Consider the following 16,854-nt stretch of genomic DNA (forward strand, 5'->3'; position numbering starts at 1 on the left):
CCTCCTGACTCCAGGGCCAGTGCTATTCACTGTGCCACCTACCTCTCCTATGCATACTATTTTTAAAGTTAATATTGGTGAATAAAATAACTGGAATAGTTTAAATCTAAAAATTAACGCAACCAATAGATTTAGAATTTGGGGGCTATTTTTAAAAGCTACAGGATTTTGGAAGGTCACAATTTTATTAGTTAAGAGAGAACAAAGAAAATTTCTGGAGAGATGGTTAAAATACATAATGGAAGGGCAGGTAATAAAAGACTAAGGTCCTAAAAACTACTGAGGGGAGCAAAATATCAAAGAAATAACACCTGGTAAATGATTAATTTTACCCCCTCTATCTATGTAGATAAATGAATCTGGGACATTTTAACTCGTTCTTTAACTCCTAGAGACTCTGAGGAGGAAAAAGCTTGTAAATAACTTAACAAATACTTTAGTTAAAAAATGTAAACAAAGCATCTTGGTGTGTACTATAAAAACTGTGATACCTAAATTTTCTATAGTACACAAATTGAGACATTTGAATAACTTTTTATTCAGTTGAATATGTTCTTTCCTTAGAAATGCAGTCATTAAGTGAAGAGATGTTTTGGGGTTTCCAGGTTAGATCATCTAAAAGAAACAAAAGTCATGACCAAAAACAGTGATTCTTGAAACTATCATCTTATTGTTCAGTCTGAACCATTCCCATGAATTAATGCCCCCAAAGCAGTGTCCAGAAATAGTTCAAGACTTCCTCAGGATAACAAAATAACTCCCCCTTTCCAAGTCAACTTGGTATGAGTGTTTTTCATGAACATCATCTGGAAAATCATAGGAAATGACATTTAATTTATGTAGTCCACCTACAGTCCTGTGTAATAGAGTGATCAGCCTCGTAACTTGCTTGTAACATTATAGCTTCTCTTCAAACTGATGGGATCTGGATTTTCCTAGAGAATATCTAATTGCCATCAATATTAGAGATAAAGGATGCAGGTTCTAGAAGGGACAAAGGATCCAGATGTCAAATTCTAACAGCCTCTAGGTGAAATCTAATTGGTATCTTGTTTTATTTACAGTGCAAATTATAATGGTAGAAAAGGAAGGAAATTGTTTTTCCAAGTGAATTACAGTGAATTACTTCGGACAGGAAATGTTCAGCTATGCTGTGTATGCCAGAAAGTTTTTTTTCCTCCCCTTCATACTATGTGAAATTATAATTACTGCAAATAGTTACAAATGAGTTTCTAGTATCAACGTGAAGTTATGATAAAGTGAACTATAACATAGCACATTTTTATCAATTGACTTTACTATGTAGATAGAGCATGAGGCAAATTCTGTCCCCTTTAAAACAACTATAACTGTAGTAAAAGCTTAATAATATACTGTTCATCAGTTGTCGAGTTTCCTATTCTAGTATGTTTATATAAGTTACAACCTAAGGTTGTAAAAATGTTTAACAATATTTTGAATTTGGATATAAATCATCTCCATGTATGAATTCATGTGAATTCTTCATATTTATGAAGGAATTGGGGGGAAATATCCACATAATAGGTTGTAAGAATGTATCATTAAAAATCATTCCAGTGGATAGGTTATAGGCTCATAGACTTAGATTGCAAAGGATTCATAGCATCTAATCTAACCTTTTTTATTTTACAGATGTTCAGAATTTGAACTCAGGTCCTCTGACTCCCAAATCTAGCATTCTCCTATTGCCTCATGCTTTGTGACTTAGGATAAAAGTGTCGTATCTGCTGTCTACATAAAAAGGGGAACTAGTCCCAACCTAGTATTTTCTTTAAGAAAAAAGGTATGAATAAGGCACAAAATTAATCATTTAACATCTTCTGAAGAGAAAAGAAAGTTACAGCTTAGAAATAGACTCAACCTAGAAATAGATCATCAAAACAAAATGATTTGATACCTGTTTTTAAATTAGTTCTTAAAGAAGTAAATCTGGATATCATAAAACTATCAATTCTAAAATGTGCATCTCATATTCTATTTAGATTTTTATGTCTACCATAAAAAATAGATATACTCAGATTCAACCATTCACATGATGCATTGTGAATTGTAATCACTCTTGGTTTGGAGAGATGGTGTTTGAAAAAAAAAAAAGTGTTCAACTTGAAGTCAGGAAAAACCCCAGGGTCCCTCTTCCACCTCAGGTAGTTTATTAGCTATGTGACCATGATCAAATCATTTAACTTATCTTTACCTCAGTTTCCTCATCTGTCAGATGGAGATAATACCTGTAATAACCACTTTCCTGGGTCATTTTGAGGATAAATGGCATAATAGAAATGCTTTGGAAATCTTAAAACACTACATAATTGTCATTCCCTCCCCCTTTATTGATATTTAATATAAATTATAGATAAGTTATACTAATAGATCAAAATGGGAATTTTTAGAAACAATGGGATCAAATTTAATTTTTATGGAGGGAGGGTGGAGAAGGAAAGATTTGTTAAACTAAGTATAATTCTATAAGAGGGACTATTTGTCATATAAGCTTTTTTTTTTCAAGTTTTCCATTTACTCTCAGTTTAGATACTAAGTACATTTTACCATCTGGTCCTTAAAGCTTGTCCTCTTAAAAAAAAAAAAACTTTATCCAGTTATCTAAGAAAAAGAAGTTAAATGACTGGCTCAGTACTAATGGAGTTAAGACTAGAACCCAAGTCTCCTAATACCTCTTCCAGTGCTACTTGTATGACATATACTACAAAATTACCTATCATTCAGGTGAAACAGTATCTCTTTTCCTGTTTAATGAGTCACTAGTCCTGCCCATAAATAGCTAAAATAGGGGAGAAAACAGAAGGAAGACGAGGGGAGGAAGTGTTTGGAAAGCTGATGAGACAGCTACAGAGGACACAGATGCTATGGCAGCCAGAAGAGTAGTTGTCTGTGTCTTGGCCTGCTTTCCTCCACAGACCAGAGTCTGTTGTAGTCATTATATTGCAGAGGTTGACTGACTGGTCAAGTTTGGCTAAATTCCTTTAACTGCCCCTAGATGTCCCAGGATTTACATGTGTCTGTACACTGGATAAGGACCACCAAAAAAGCTTCAGGTTTTTTTTAATATGGTTCTGATGATTTTATTTGTTCTATTCTGTACTTAAAAGTAAAAAACATCACCTACTATATACAGTATCCATGTTTGTCTGGTACCCAGTGTGGTACATGTCATGTTAATAACGATGTTCACTTGATTAAGGTTCTTCATTGAAATGCTACAGATTGAGAAAGAGACATGAAGTCAAAGTTATTCTGCTTGGATAAAGTCAAATCTAACACAGATCAACAAGAAGAGTGTTGCCCTAAGGAAGGTCAAACTGGAGACCAAAGGTTGCCGGCTCTCTAAGAAGCACTGAGAGCTTGACCTCCTCAGAGCTCTTTTTCTGGTGTTGGTACAGGGTACAGTTTCTTAAAGCCTGCTTCTTACTGGGAATCAGGTTGATGCCTAGCAAATGAACTGCTAGTTAGAAAAGAAAATCTACTAAATAATGCCAACCAAACATTCTAACCTATTACCTGACATATACTGTTTGTAATAACCAAACTGCTGGGTACTGCCCAAATTTACCCATCTCTGTGCATTTGTTCATGGTATTCCTGTTGACTTCGGCTCTTATCCTCCATGCTGCTTTTTAAAATTCTAACTGTTTTTTCCAGGTTGAGCTCAAATTTTATCTCTTCCATGAAGTCTGCCCTTCCGTAAAGTAGAAATTCCCTACCACTCATCTTAACTCTCATTGTATTTTGTTACACATATCCTGTTCTTCCACGTATCATTGTTTATTTGTGCATTTTATAGACTACTGCATTGTAAACTCAGGATGACAGACTCCATGCTTCCATCTGCACATCTTCTACATTGCCCTGCATTTAGTAGGTGCTGAGTAAATATTTTTTGAATGTGTGTATTAAGGGAGATTGCCTTCAAGCTTGAAGATCGTTATAAATTTGTTTTTAAAATTTTTCATACACAGTAATTTAGAGGTATAGAGATTTTCAAGGACTAACAATGTAGATTCTAGGAGAATTCAGTAAATCTTTGGGAGAAATTTGTAATTAGTTATAAAAAGGAAACTCAGCATGGTCAAAGTGCTCCCTAACTCTATAGGATAGTCCTCTGGGGAACTGCCACAGAGTAGTCTTTGGTTGGTACCATTCTTATACTATTAACACGTAATTTTTTTTTAACTGGGAGTTTTTTTTTTTAATAGTACTAAAACAATTGATAAGTACCATCCCTTGCCTCCATTATTTAGCTAATGTGATCAGTTGTGCATTGACAGTATTCACAGTGCTTTCAACATTGAAATAATACAAATATTCAGTCATAGATTTGGAAATGACCCTCAGAAATCAGCTGGTCCACTCACTACCTAGATAATAATCCTGCCTTTATCCAACAAGTAATCATCTAGTTTTCCACTGAAGATTTCTGGTGACAAGCCCTAACACTTACCGATAACTCTTAATTTTTAAATACAAGCTAAAATTTACCTCTTTGCAACTTACAACCATTGTTCTTACATCTGTTACTATAGCCAAACAAAATAAATCTAAAATGTCTTCCCTGTCAAATATTAAAAATACTTTAAAATAGCTATTGTACCTATCTCCAACTTCCTAGAGAATATCTAATTCTTACTGGTTTCAGGGACAAAAGATACAGATCCTGACTCTCCAAGTCTTTTCAGCCTAATTTTATATGTCGAAGTCTTTGCTATCCAGATTGCTTCTCCACTGGACACTAAAGTTTATCAGTTTTATCCCAAAATTCAGTGCCCAAAACTGAGCATAAGTATTATGTATTCTGACCAGAGCAGAATGCAATGAGGTGATCATTTTCTTATTTTTGGCTTTCTGTACTAACATTGAGGTTGCAGTACACTGAAAGTCTCAGATTTTTTTTTCAGGCCATCTACTATCTAGCAACATCTCTGGTATTGGGGCGGCCAGGTGGCTCAGCGAGTAAGAGCACCGGCTCCAGTGTTGGGACGACCTGGAGATCGAATCCTGGGCTCAGACACTCAGCACCACACCCAGAAATAACTGGCCGTGTAACCTTGAGCAAGTTACTTAACCCCGATTGCTTTAAAAAAAAAAAAAACCATCTCTGGTATCGCACCATCTAATAAATAAAATCTTATATCTGTGTTATTCCCTCATGCAACTCTAATGTCCCTTGTCTTCCTCTTATGAGAGGCATCTTTACTTATGACAGAGGCAACCTGATACTAAGAGCAAGATTACTGGATTTAAAATCATTTTAAAATCATAAAATCATACGTGGGTACAAATCCTAATTTTTCTAAAACTTTGTAACATTGGGAAAATTCTTTAACCTCTTTGGGCCTTGGTTCCTTCATTTCTGGAATGAGGAACCAGAGGTTCCTTTCAATACAAAATCTAATAAGAGTCCTCTCCCCTCCCCTCCATTCGCCTTCGCCCCCATGTCTGCCCTTCCCATCCCCTCCCCTTCCTTCCCCTCCCCTTCCTTCCTCTGCTCTCCTCTATTCTCCGCTCCAAAAACCATACAACTGCAGATAGTCCATATATTTCTATTCTTTATGCCTCTTTTCTCCCTCATCTATGACTATTTAAATCAATCTTAACTAAAAGTCACCTGTAGTACTCTACACCCAGATAGACACTTCTACATATTTCATTTCAGTGCCTTCCTGAGACAGCAGTAGAAAAGACTTCAGATCTCACTCCTTATCCTACAGGGTTTAGGAACAAAGATTTAAGGATTCCTTCCAACTGCCAATGGGTAGAAATTTTCTGAATATGTCACATAGGTGAGATATTTTATATTGGTAAGGTTTTCTTAACTTTTTGGTGTCACCATCAACTTTATGTAATGGACATGGCAGAGACCGAACACACATACACTTTTATTCCTGTGTGGTTCTTTTGGACAAAAATGACACAGAATGTTGGGGTCAGGTTTGGGATAATTATTATTTTTTGTTTATCATTCAGTTCAGCAAATCAGGTACTTTTATTAATGGTAGCATTTCTCATTGATTATACATAATAACTAGATTAAAGTTTGTTTCCTCTTAAGGAGGATCTTATTTTCTCAATGGTTTTCTGTTTGCATTTTCCTCTAGTCTTTCTGTTCTTGATCTAGGGCAAACCACTAAAACTACATTCATTTAAAGGGCGACTCAACTTGTCAACTGTTAGGTGTTCCACAAAATGGAACCATTGTTTCCATGTAATTTGCTTTAGTAAACATTTATTGAGCACCAACTATATGTGTAGTGTTATACTAGATACTAAGGAGAAGGGGGGTGGAAAATGAACAGGCAATTCACCAAACACAGTAATTGCATGTTAAATGTCTCATGTGCAAGGCACTGTACCAGGTGCTGGGGATATAAAGGTAAAGTGAGATTGGCATGCCCTTAAAGAATTTACAGTCTAATGGAATAGGATGCCATATGCTCCCTAGTATTATAGTTTGTGAAAGTGCAAAGGAAAGGTCCAGAAAAATGAGAAATGAGGTTAAGATCACTTTCAGCTGAGATGATCAGAGAACATGTCGTGGATAATAACATTTATATAACACCTATTATGTGCCAAGCACTATATATGCTAAGTGCTTTACAAATATCCCATTTGATCCTCACTACCACTCTGGGAGGTAGGTGTTATTATTATCTCTTTTTTCTTTTTTACTGTTGAGGAAATTGAGTCAGACATTTAAATGACTTACCCAGGGTCAGACATCTAGTAAGCCTCTGAAGCTGGATATGATCCAAGATCTTCCAAACTCCAGGCCTGGTGTACTTAGCTGCCTCATGGAGAAGATGCCAGCTGAGATAAGCCTTGAAGGAAGAAAAGGATTTCAATAGGCTGAGTTTATTCCAAGCATGGCACAAGTCACAGGGACAGAGAATATTCTAGTTTGGCTGGAATGTAAAGAATATAAATGGAAGGTGGACCAAAAGAAGCTAGGAAGGTAGTTGGGAGCTTGATTTTGAAAAGCCTTTAGTGCCCAGGTGATATTATGCCTAAAGTTCCATAGAAGACTTGAATAGAGGTGTCAAGTCATTAGAATGAAGCATTAAAAAGATAGATTTTTGAAGGATGCATTGGAGAACTGATAGAAAGTTTTTCTAAACCTCACACACTTTCTTGTGTCCAAGATCAATGGTTATAAAAATCATTTATACAATTGTTAGCTCTTCAGATATCAGATATAGTCCTAGAATATGTTAGCCCAGTCTTTATCTTTAATCATGTGCAGAATAGTCATTTTGCCTGTGTTATCCAGGCCCAGGGTAGGTGATCATGATGAGGGCTTCCTTCAGGCCCTCATAGCCAACTAAGTACTTGCAGTGGAAATAGAATAGAGGAAATAGTTGTGAGAGTTTATCAATAGAATTGGCAATTAATGGACCAAGGCCGAAGGATACCAAAGTTGAAAGCCTAGGTGAAAAATACAGTTCATGATAATGTGTGACAAGTACATTAAAGAGATGCAAAGAAAATGGTATTCAGAGAAAGCCAGAACTTCTCACTAAGGGAGGACAGAGAAGGCTTACCATCTTAACCTTAGAGGTTAGCCCTCAAGTAATTCCTTGAAGCATAGAAAAAATTTCAATAAGTAAACAGCTATGTGGCACAGTGGATAGAGGACTGGACGGGGAGCCTGGAAGGCCTGGGTTCAAATCCAGTCTCAGACACTTAATTAAGGGTGTGACCCTGTTTACCTCAGTTTCCTCATCTGTAAAATGAACTGGAGAAGAAAATAACAAACCACTAGTATCTTTGCCAAGAAAGCCCCAAATGGGGTCACAGAAAGACATAACTGAACAATGACATCAAAGCTAGTGGGGAAGGCATTTTATGCATATGGAAGTTTATAAGGCAAAGATTTTGTTCCCTTATGCCAAGAATGTACATACACAGAAAACTGAGGTGTGTTCAAAGAATGAGAATTCCTGTCTGGGTGACATAGAGGGATACATGGAGAGGAATACTAAGACAGGAGAGATAATTTGGAGATATGGAGGGCTTTAAATGCAAAAAAAACAAACCAGATTTTAGTAGGCATTTTAGAATCATTAAATAAATATTCAGTGGGGAGAAACATGATCAGACTTGTCAATTAGGAATGTTAACTTGACATTTATATGTAAGAAGAATTAAGGGGCAGAGAGATAGGTGGAGTTGTCACCTGTAAACCTTTTAACCAGGGAGACTAGTGGATTGCTTGAGCTTGGGAGTTCTCAGCCTCATTGGTCTAAGATGACCAGGTGTCTGTACCAAGTCCTGAACCAGCATGGTGAGGGGCCCCCCAGGAACCCTAGGCAGTAGTAAGCTGACATAGACCTGCCCAGAGCAGGTCAAAGTTCCCATGCTGGTCAGTGGTAGGCCATGAATGTTTGCTACACTTCCAGCCTGTGTGAATAGGGAGACCGAGTTACAAAATAAAAATAAAAGAGAGAAAAACCAGTAGAGTACTTGAACAAAAGACTTGGAATTATCTGAGTGGAAGATAATGAGGACCTGAGTTTGAGTAGCGACTGTGGGGATGGCATTGGAAATATGAGAGATTTCAGAAACAATTAACAGGATTAAGTGACTAATTAGTGAGAATAGGTGGGAGGAGAGTAAGGGAGAAAGACAAAGACAAGTTTTTGAGTATGTATAATGAAAAAATAGTCCATTAAAAGAAATAGAGAAGTATGAAGAGCAATTTTGGGTAAGCTCTTATTTAGATATACTGAATTTCCAGGAGAGATGTCCAGTAGGCAGTTGAAAATTCAAGTCTTAGTTCAAACGTGTTCCATTCACATTGTTCATTCTCCTGAATATAAAAATACTCTGTATTGGGGAAGACAAAAAACATTGAAATAGGCTTTGCACTGATGAGACCTTAGCTTTGTAAAATGATAGCAGATGCAAGAATGATGCAAAATATTACATAAATGAATAAAATAATTACATGGTACAGTGACATTTGGAGAATCGAGGAAGACTTCATGAATTTTGTTTGCATTGAATTTTAAAGTATAGGAATTCAATAATAATATACATTTTTTTCATCCTTTAAAATTTAAAAAGCACCTACATATATTAATCTCAAACGAGCCACACAGAAACCTTGTGAAGCAGGTACTTTAGGTATCTTGTTCCTGTTTTACAGAGGAGGAAACTAAGAGTCAGAGACTGACTTAAAGCTAGATTTTCCAGATTGTAAACTCAGCACTCTCTCCACCATTGAGTCGTGTTTTAGGCTTCAGCAGGTAAAGTAGGAGGAGGCAGGCACTCTGGGCATCATGAATGATGTCATTGAAGGCTTTGAGTTAAGAAAGTACAGGACATGCACAGAGAGTGGTTGCAAGGTGACCAGTTAGGCATAATACTGAAAAGCAGCCAAATGGCACAGTGGATAGAGCTCCAGGCCTGGTGTTGGGAAGACCTGAATTCAAATCCGGCCTCAGACACTAGCTTGGGGATCCTGAGCAAGTAATATCAGTGATTGTTAAGGTTATTGTTGATAAATTAAGGTGGTGCCCCCAGTGCCAAACTAAGGAAGCTTTTGAGGTCCAGAGAGAAGGTGAATTCATAAAAACTTGTGGAGGTCATCTGAAGTAACAGCTGATGTTATTGGAAGCGGTAAGATTACCATGAGACAGGAAGAGGAAAGGGCAAATGAAGAAGTTTTGAGGGTGAGAGGGGGAAGCCATCTAAGCTGGTGGGGGAGGTATGAGGACAGAGCTAGGAAGATTGAATCTAAGGCAAGAGAAAGTGTGAAGGGTGCCCAACAAATGCCAAATGCCACTTGTAAGGCAAGGAGGATAAAGACAGGAAAAACAATCATATTTGAAATGACCATCGGGAAGGCAATTTCAGTAGAATTGTGAGGATAGAAGTCAGACTGCAAAGGCTTGAATACAGAGGGTTGTAAGGAAGTTCTTAAGTCATTTATCAGTTGTGTCTGACTATGACCTCATTTGGGGTATTCTTGGCAGATATGGAGTGGTTTGCCATTTCCTTCTCCAGCGCATTTTATAACTGAGGAGATTGAGGCAAACAGGGTAAAGTGACTTGCCCAGGGTTACAGATAGTATCTGGGGCTAGATTTGAACTCGGGTCTGTTTGACCCCAGGGGCTCTGTCCATTGCATCACGAGCTGCACCAGGGAAGAGGATGGGAGTAAATGTGGATTACCCCTTTAAGTAGGTTGAACTCTGCATCATATACAGTAAGTAAACATTCAGAGAAGTTAGGAAGAACATGGCTTGGAAAAACCAAACTTCTAGGGAGTTGTGTTATGTAGAGAGCCAAGTCCCTAGGTATCAGGCCAAAAGATAGAGTCACTTAAGCATTTATCTTTTGCTGAACACCATGAAACTTTGGGGATCCAAAGATCAAAGTTGCATATCAGTCGCCTTCAAGGTACTTACATTCCAGGGCCCACTGGAGACAGTACAAATACACATTGTATGTGGATTCCCATAAGTGTGTATGTGAATATGTGTATATGAAATATTCATTCACAAAATGAGCAGAACATAATTATAGGGCCTTAAAGAATCAGGAAAGAATGTTAGTTTACAAGCTACTAAAGGGTCAGAGCCAGTATGCAAAGCCAGGTGTTTCTGAATCCACGTCCAGCATTCCATCAACTGCATCATGGTGTGGTGGATGGAAAGCTGGCCTCTGAGCTGGGAAGACCTGGCTTTAAGGTTTAAGACCTGCCTCTAATAGATGCAGGCTGTGTGTGCCCCGGGCAAATTACAGAACTCTTAACAGCTCCAGGCAACTTTCCAAAACTAGAAAAAATGCTGACCTGCATTTGTAGAAGGATGTTCTTCATCTGGGAGTGCCCAATGGCAATGAAATCATAGATCCAGTCACTTTCCTGTTTTGTGGACCTCTAAAATAATGGCATTTATATGATGCCTACTATGTGCCAGGCACTGTGCCTTATAAGGTCTTAATGATTAACCCTCACATCAACCCTGGGAGGCAAGTGTTACTATTACCCCCATTTTACAAATGAGGAAACTGAGACCAACACATATTAAGTGATTGTGCAGGGTCATACAGTTATTAAGTGAGACCATATTTGGACTTATTTCTTCCTGACTGCAGGCCTGGCACTCTATCCAAATTGTAAAGGTCAGCTCATTTCACTTTAAGCAAATAATGAGAAATTATGTTTGCAATAGTTCTTAACAGCTTTTGCAAGTTCTTGTTCATACAACAACCCTGTGAGGTTAGGGACTATTTTTTTTTATCCCCATTTTACAGATGAAAAAACTGAGGTAGAAAGGTTAAGTGACATCGCCAGGGGCAAACAGTGTCTAGAACAGGAATTCTTAACTTAGGGTTCATGGACCTTCATGGGATCCATGAAGAAATTTCAGGGAATCCATGAACTTAGGGAAAAAATACATTGTCATTTCAATATAATTGATTTTCTTTATAATTTTATATACTCTGTATGTTTTAAAGCATTATTCTGAGAAAGGGTCCAGAGGATTCACTAGACTGCCAGAGTGACCAGACAAAAATGTGAGGTACAAGCAGGATATGAATCCTGATCTTCCAGATTCCAGGTCCATTGTGCCGTGCATCTAAACAAAGCAGATTCATCTGATGGCTCAGGGAAGAAGTCCTAAGATCCTGTGGGGATACTGTTCAGATCCTGTACTCTCCTGTAGTTGGGGTCTTCCAGCATCTCTTGGGCTTCTGTTATTGTTGCTTTGGCCTGGCCATCTCCAGATCCCAGGACTGTGCAAGCAGAATCTATAATGTGAGTTGAAGGAACCAAGAGAAACTAGTTGATGTTTTTCACATTTTCTTGGTTAAAAAAAAAATCCATGTAACATATCACTGTCTTGACTTAATTCAGTTCCACTTTGGGCCACCACCAGAAATTATCCCCTGGACCTATCAAGCATCTTTTTGTATGACTTTAAAATACTCTTCAACAAAGTGTTACCCAATCCAGTTCTGTGACTTCATCTGGGCATTGCCTCTATGGAGGTAGATCAGTAACTTGTATTTTTTTTTAAATCACTGAGCCAGTTGTAACTTGCCTGCCCAGGGTTACATAGCCAGTATGTGTCAGATATAGGACTTGAATTCAAGTCTGCAAGTGCATGAAAATATTGCTTGCTGAGACAAGAACAATGAAGAGCATCTCACTGACTGTGGGGTAACCAGCATCCTTTAGTTCCAGACCCTCAGACTTCTCCTCACGAAGAACCCAGTTTATTTCCATTATCAGGATTCAAGAATATGTAAGAAATCCCAAACCTGGAAGGCAACTTTCCACTCATTTTTTTTTTTTAACAAACAGCAACTTTTCCCAGTTTGTGCTTCCCTCAAAACATTTCACCATTTGTCTTCTTATCCCAAAAAGTCTTATATTAAATTGGGAAATGCCAGTTAACTTGTCTGATTATGTCAAAGGTGAGAAAGAAAACCTATTGAAAATAAGAAAATCCTGAAAATCTGTCTCATTTCTGTTATCTTTATACGTACACACAAACATACAGACACATGCACACAACCCCTCAAATGTATTGGAATGCAATAGTTTTATCCTCAAAACTAGCCTGTGAAATTATGACTTGTTGCTATAAATTCCTATCCCCACCTGTGTCATCATTGTCTCTACTTGAATTAAATAATCACAACTTGTGGATTTTCATGTCAGTCCATAAAAATGGCTTTTTTAGTGCCATATTAGAAATTTCCCTTTGGCACAAAAGAGATTCTAATTAGCAGAACATGCCAGTGAGCCCACTGTGGATATAGAGTATGTGTAGAAACGGCTTTGCCATGCTCAGCAGACCTCACATAACAACTGGGATGCTTACAAAAAAACAAATATTGACGAGTCATTATACTAACATTTGTGAACGTTGCATAATGAAAATAAAATGAATGGAACAAAATGTCAGGATTTCTCAGTACAGTATGATAGTAGAAAAGGAAACATTTAGTCAATTAGGATGCTTGGAGAGCAGCAAGATGTAACTATCTTACCCAGTTTCTTTCTTCTTTATTTTGCTGGTGTATCTAGTGTACGTGGAGAAATTTAAAATAGATCTTGAATTCCTTTTTTTTCCCTTAAGTGCAAAGGGCTTTATGGGTGAAAAAGAAAAGTGTCAAATTACCAGTTAAAGCTGCTACTATAAAACAGCATGATGCTGGTAGATAGAGAACATTAGGAAAGCTTGTTTCAGTTTTTAATTTGATTTTCAATTTGGCCTTGTTTTATGTCTTAGGCATGCACCTGAAAACCCAATGTTTTACTTAGTTGTAGTTTTCTAGTTTTTCCATTGTCTTCTAGTTTTCTACTGCCTTCTTATGTCAGGGTTTTGGTCCTATTTGGGGAAAAATGGGGCTGTGACATCTAATAACTGTATTTGAGAATCGCAATGTACCTTTTGGACAGCTAGGTCATGCCGTTTATAAAGTGCTGGGTCTGGGGTTAGGAAGACTCATCTTCCTGAGTTCAAATCTGGCCTCAAACACTGGGCAAGTCACTTAACACTGTTTGTCTTAGTTTCCTCATCTGTAGAATAAACTGGAGAAGGAAATGGCAAACCACTTCAATATCTTTGCCAAGAAAACCCTAAATGGGGGTCACAAAGAGTCAGATGTGACTGTAAATGACTGAACAAATGTGCCTTTAGGAACATTCTACTTCATCCTTATTCCCTTCTTCACCAAAAGTTAGGTGAGTACACAATCATAATTCAACTTTTAAAAATTATTAATCAAGGCAATATGTTTGATGGTGAGTATTAATAAAAATAAAGATGATAGAACCTGAATCTACTCTCAAGGACCTTCCTTCCAATTGAATAGAGTTGGAATGATTTTTGTGTCACTGAAAGCTTAAGCTTAAAATGCCCTATAAAGTGAATTCTCTCTGTTTCAGAGGAAAATGAATGCTTAATCATGCACATAGTTATACCAGTACTCCACTTATTGGATGCACCTCAACAGGGGAAAAACACATAAGGATTTTCTTTTTCAAACAATCCACTAATTCACAAGTAATACACTTGACATTCATTTAACGGATGCTTACTACAGAGTCTAAAGGGGATTAGTCTTCTGTAAAACATCAACAACACCAGTACCAGCAACTCCAGCAAGTTTAAGTAATGAATGTTCGTAATTTAGGTATGTAGAGTAGCCACACAAATGACTGTCCAAACATTTGTTGGTGGGTAGGTGTTTGCAGGCCATTTTGTTTTGGCTCTAGGGAATATGGAAAAGGCTCTCTTCAGTAGAATAGCTATGTTCCTCCAGAACTTTTCTGTAAAGTGAAAGTTTTTCACTTTCAACATAAGATAAGCATATAGGAAATTGCATATTGTATCAGACCCATTGTCTTTCTTTTTTAAAGCAATTGGGGTTAAGTAACTTGCTCAAGGTTACATGGCTGGTTTTTTTTTGTTGTTGTTGTTGTTGTTTGTTTGTTTTTAATATGTGTGGGTGTGAAGTATCTGAGGCTGGAACTGATCACAGGTCTCCCGACTCTGGGGCCAGCACTCTTACAGTGCCACCTGGATGCCCCATAGACCCCATTGTTAGAAAGACTCACTTTTCTTTCTAACTTGGCATCTCATCCTTTAAACTACAAGGGACCTACTGTATAGAGATATGACTACTCTTTGACACTGAGCTCAAAAGTTTTGGGATATATTCAAAACATTATAGAGTCTCTTAATGACACCATGAAAAGGTGATCCTTCTTTCCAGAATCAACTCTTCCACATGTATCCTTGTTCCTATCCCCTCCTATCTCCTCTGGCAGATTTCCCTACTCCAATCAATCTTGCCCTACCTAGTAATTCTTGTGCCACTTCCTATATCCTTAAACCCTAACTTAACTCTCTCATTCCATCAATATAATTTTCTGTCTCTCTTCATTTTGAAAGCCAGAATTCCTAGAAACAGTGAACTATCCTCATTGCTTCTACTTTTCTCACTTTTCAGTAACGTATCTTCTAACTTCAACTTTCAAGAGAAACTACTCTCTCCAAAGTTACCACAAATCAATCTCTCTCTCTCTCTCTCTCTCTCTCTCTCTCTCTCTCTCTCTCTCTCTCCCCTCCCACTCCCACTCCCTCTCTCTCTCTCCTCTCCTTCTCTCTCTCTTTCTCTCTTCCCCCTCTCTCTCTCTTTCCTCTCTCACTCTTCTCTTTCTCTTTCTCTCCCCCTCCCTCTTTTCCTCCCCCTTCTCTCTCTCCATCTCTCATCAATCATCCTCTTGACTCCTCTGTAGCATTTGAGATTTTAACTATTCCTCCTGCAGACTCTTCGTTTTTGTGATCCTGCTGCTCTTGGTTCTATTTCCTGTAATGATTCTTCTCGGGGTCTTTAGCTGGTTAGATACTTCATCCATTGTGGTTGTTCCCTAAAACTCCATTCTGAACCCTATTCTCTCCTCTCTGTGCTCTCTTAGTGACCCCATCAGTCCCCATGGGTTTAGTATAACTCTGCATATATATTCCCAGACTCACAAAATAATAATAATAATAATGGTAGCTTGTACATTGAACTTTAAGGTTATTAGAGGTTAGGTTATCTCCTTTGATTGTCACAACTCTAGCACTTTATTCTTGCCATTTTACTGAAAGAGGTTCAGAGGTTAAGTTACTTGCTCAGGGTTAGACAGCTACTTAGTGTGTAAGGGAAAATTGAAACTTGTCTTCCTGACTTCAGACCCAATGGTTTCATATACCTAGCTTTAGTGTCTCTCCTGAGCTTTGGTCAGTCCCACATCACCAACTGCCTATTAGGCATTTCAGATTGGACGTCCCAGAGATATCTCAAATTTAATCTGTCCACCATAGATTGCCTTATCTTTTCCTTAAACCCACCCCCTTACAAACTCCTTTCTATGGATCTCACAGGTCTTCTAGTCTCCCAGGTTTGCAACCTCAGAGTTATCTTCAAAACTGCTTTTCTTCACCTCACTTATCTAATCAGTTTCCTAGACTTGTTGATTTGCAGTCCACATTAGATAGGTTCTGGCAGTGGAGGCTCGCAGGTAGGAAAACCTGAGTTCAAATCCATCCTTAGATACTTACTAGCTGTGTGACCCTGGGCAAGTCTCTTACCGGTATCTAAGGTCCTTTACTGGTATATATCTGTAATCCTCTTATCTATTGCCCCAGTCCCCTTCTCCTTACTCACAGGACCATTAATTCAAACCCTTATCACATTTCACCTGAGCTATTGCAATAGCTCTTAATTTGTCTCTTTGCTTCCACAGAGCTACCAAAATGATTTTCCAAAAGCACAGATCTAACCATTTTATGCCCCTACTCAGTAAACTCTAGTGGCTCCTTATTACTTCTAATATAAGATAGAAATTCCTGTTTGGCATTTATATAACCTTTACAACCTGATTCATAATCACCCTTCCAGTCTTATTATACATTACTATAAATGCATTACCTTAGTAACTTGGCTCCTCGCCCTGCCAGCCTTATTATACATTAGTTCCTTTCCCATACTCTACAAAAGCCTCACTAGCTTTAGTCTTCTTCACACATGACCCTCCATCTCTCCATTTCCATGTCTTTGTACATAGAGTTTCCCCTATGCCTGAAGTGTATTTCTTCTTCCTTTGTGTCTCTTAAAAATTCTTATTTCCTTCAAAGCCAATTCAAGTTCTGCCTTCTCTGTGAGTCCTGCTCCCCTGAGCTATTAATATTCTCTCCCCCAAAATTGCCTTGCATTTATTTTGTACATATCATATAATATATATGCATGTGTACATATATTCACATACACATGTATGTATGTATATATGTAAATTCTGTATGTACATATTGC

The 16,854-nt window shown here is 37.8% G+C and overlaps 1 protein-coding gene across 2 annotated transcripts in view; it reads left to right on the forward strand.

Moving 5' to 3' along the window:
* NECTIN3 (nectin cell adhesion molecule 3) overlaps positions 1–16,854 on the forward strand; it is a 207,130-nt gene that overhangs the window by 91,061 nt on the left and 99,215 nt on the right. The gene's annotated exons all lie outside the window — the stretch shown is intronic.

Source organism: Petaurus breviceps, unplaced genomic scaffold, assembly GCF_028583685.1.
Source record: "Petaurus breviceps papuanus isolate PSGF00001 unplaced genomic scaffold, PetGlider_PUasm1.0 90792, whole genome shotgun sequence".
Taxonomy (NCBI): domain Eukaryota; kingdom Metazoa; phylum Chordata; class Mammalia; order Diprotodontia; family Petauridae; genus Petaurus; species Petaurus breviceps.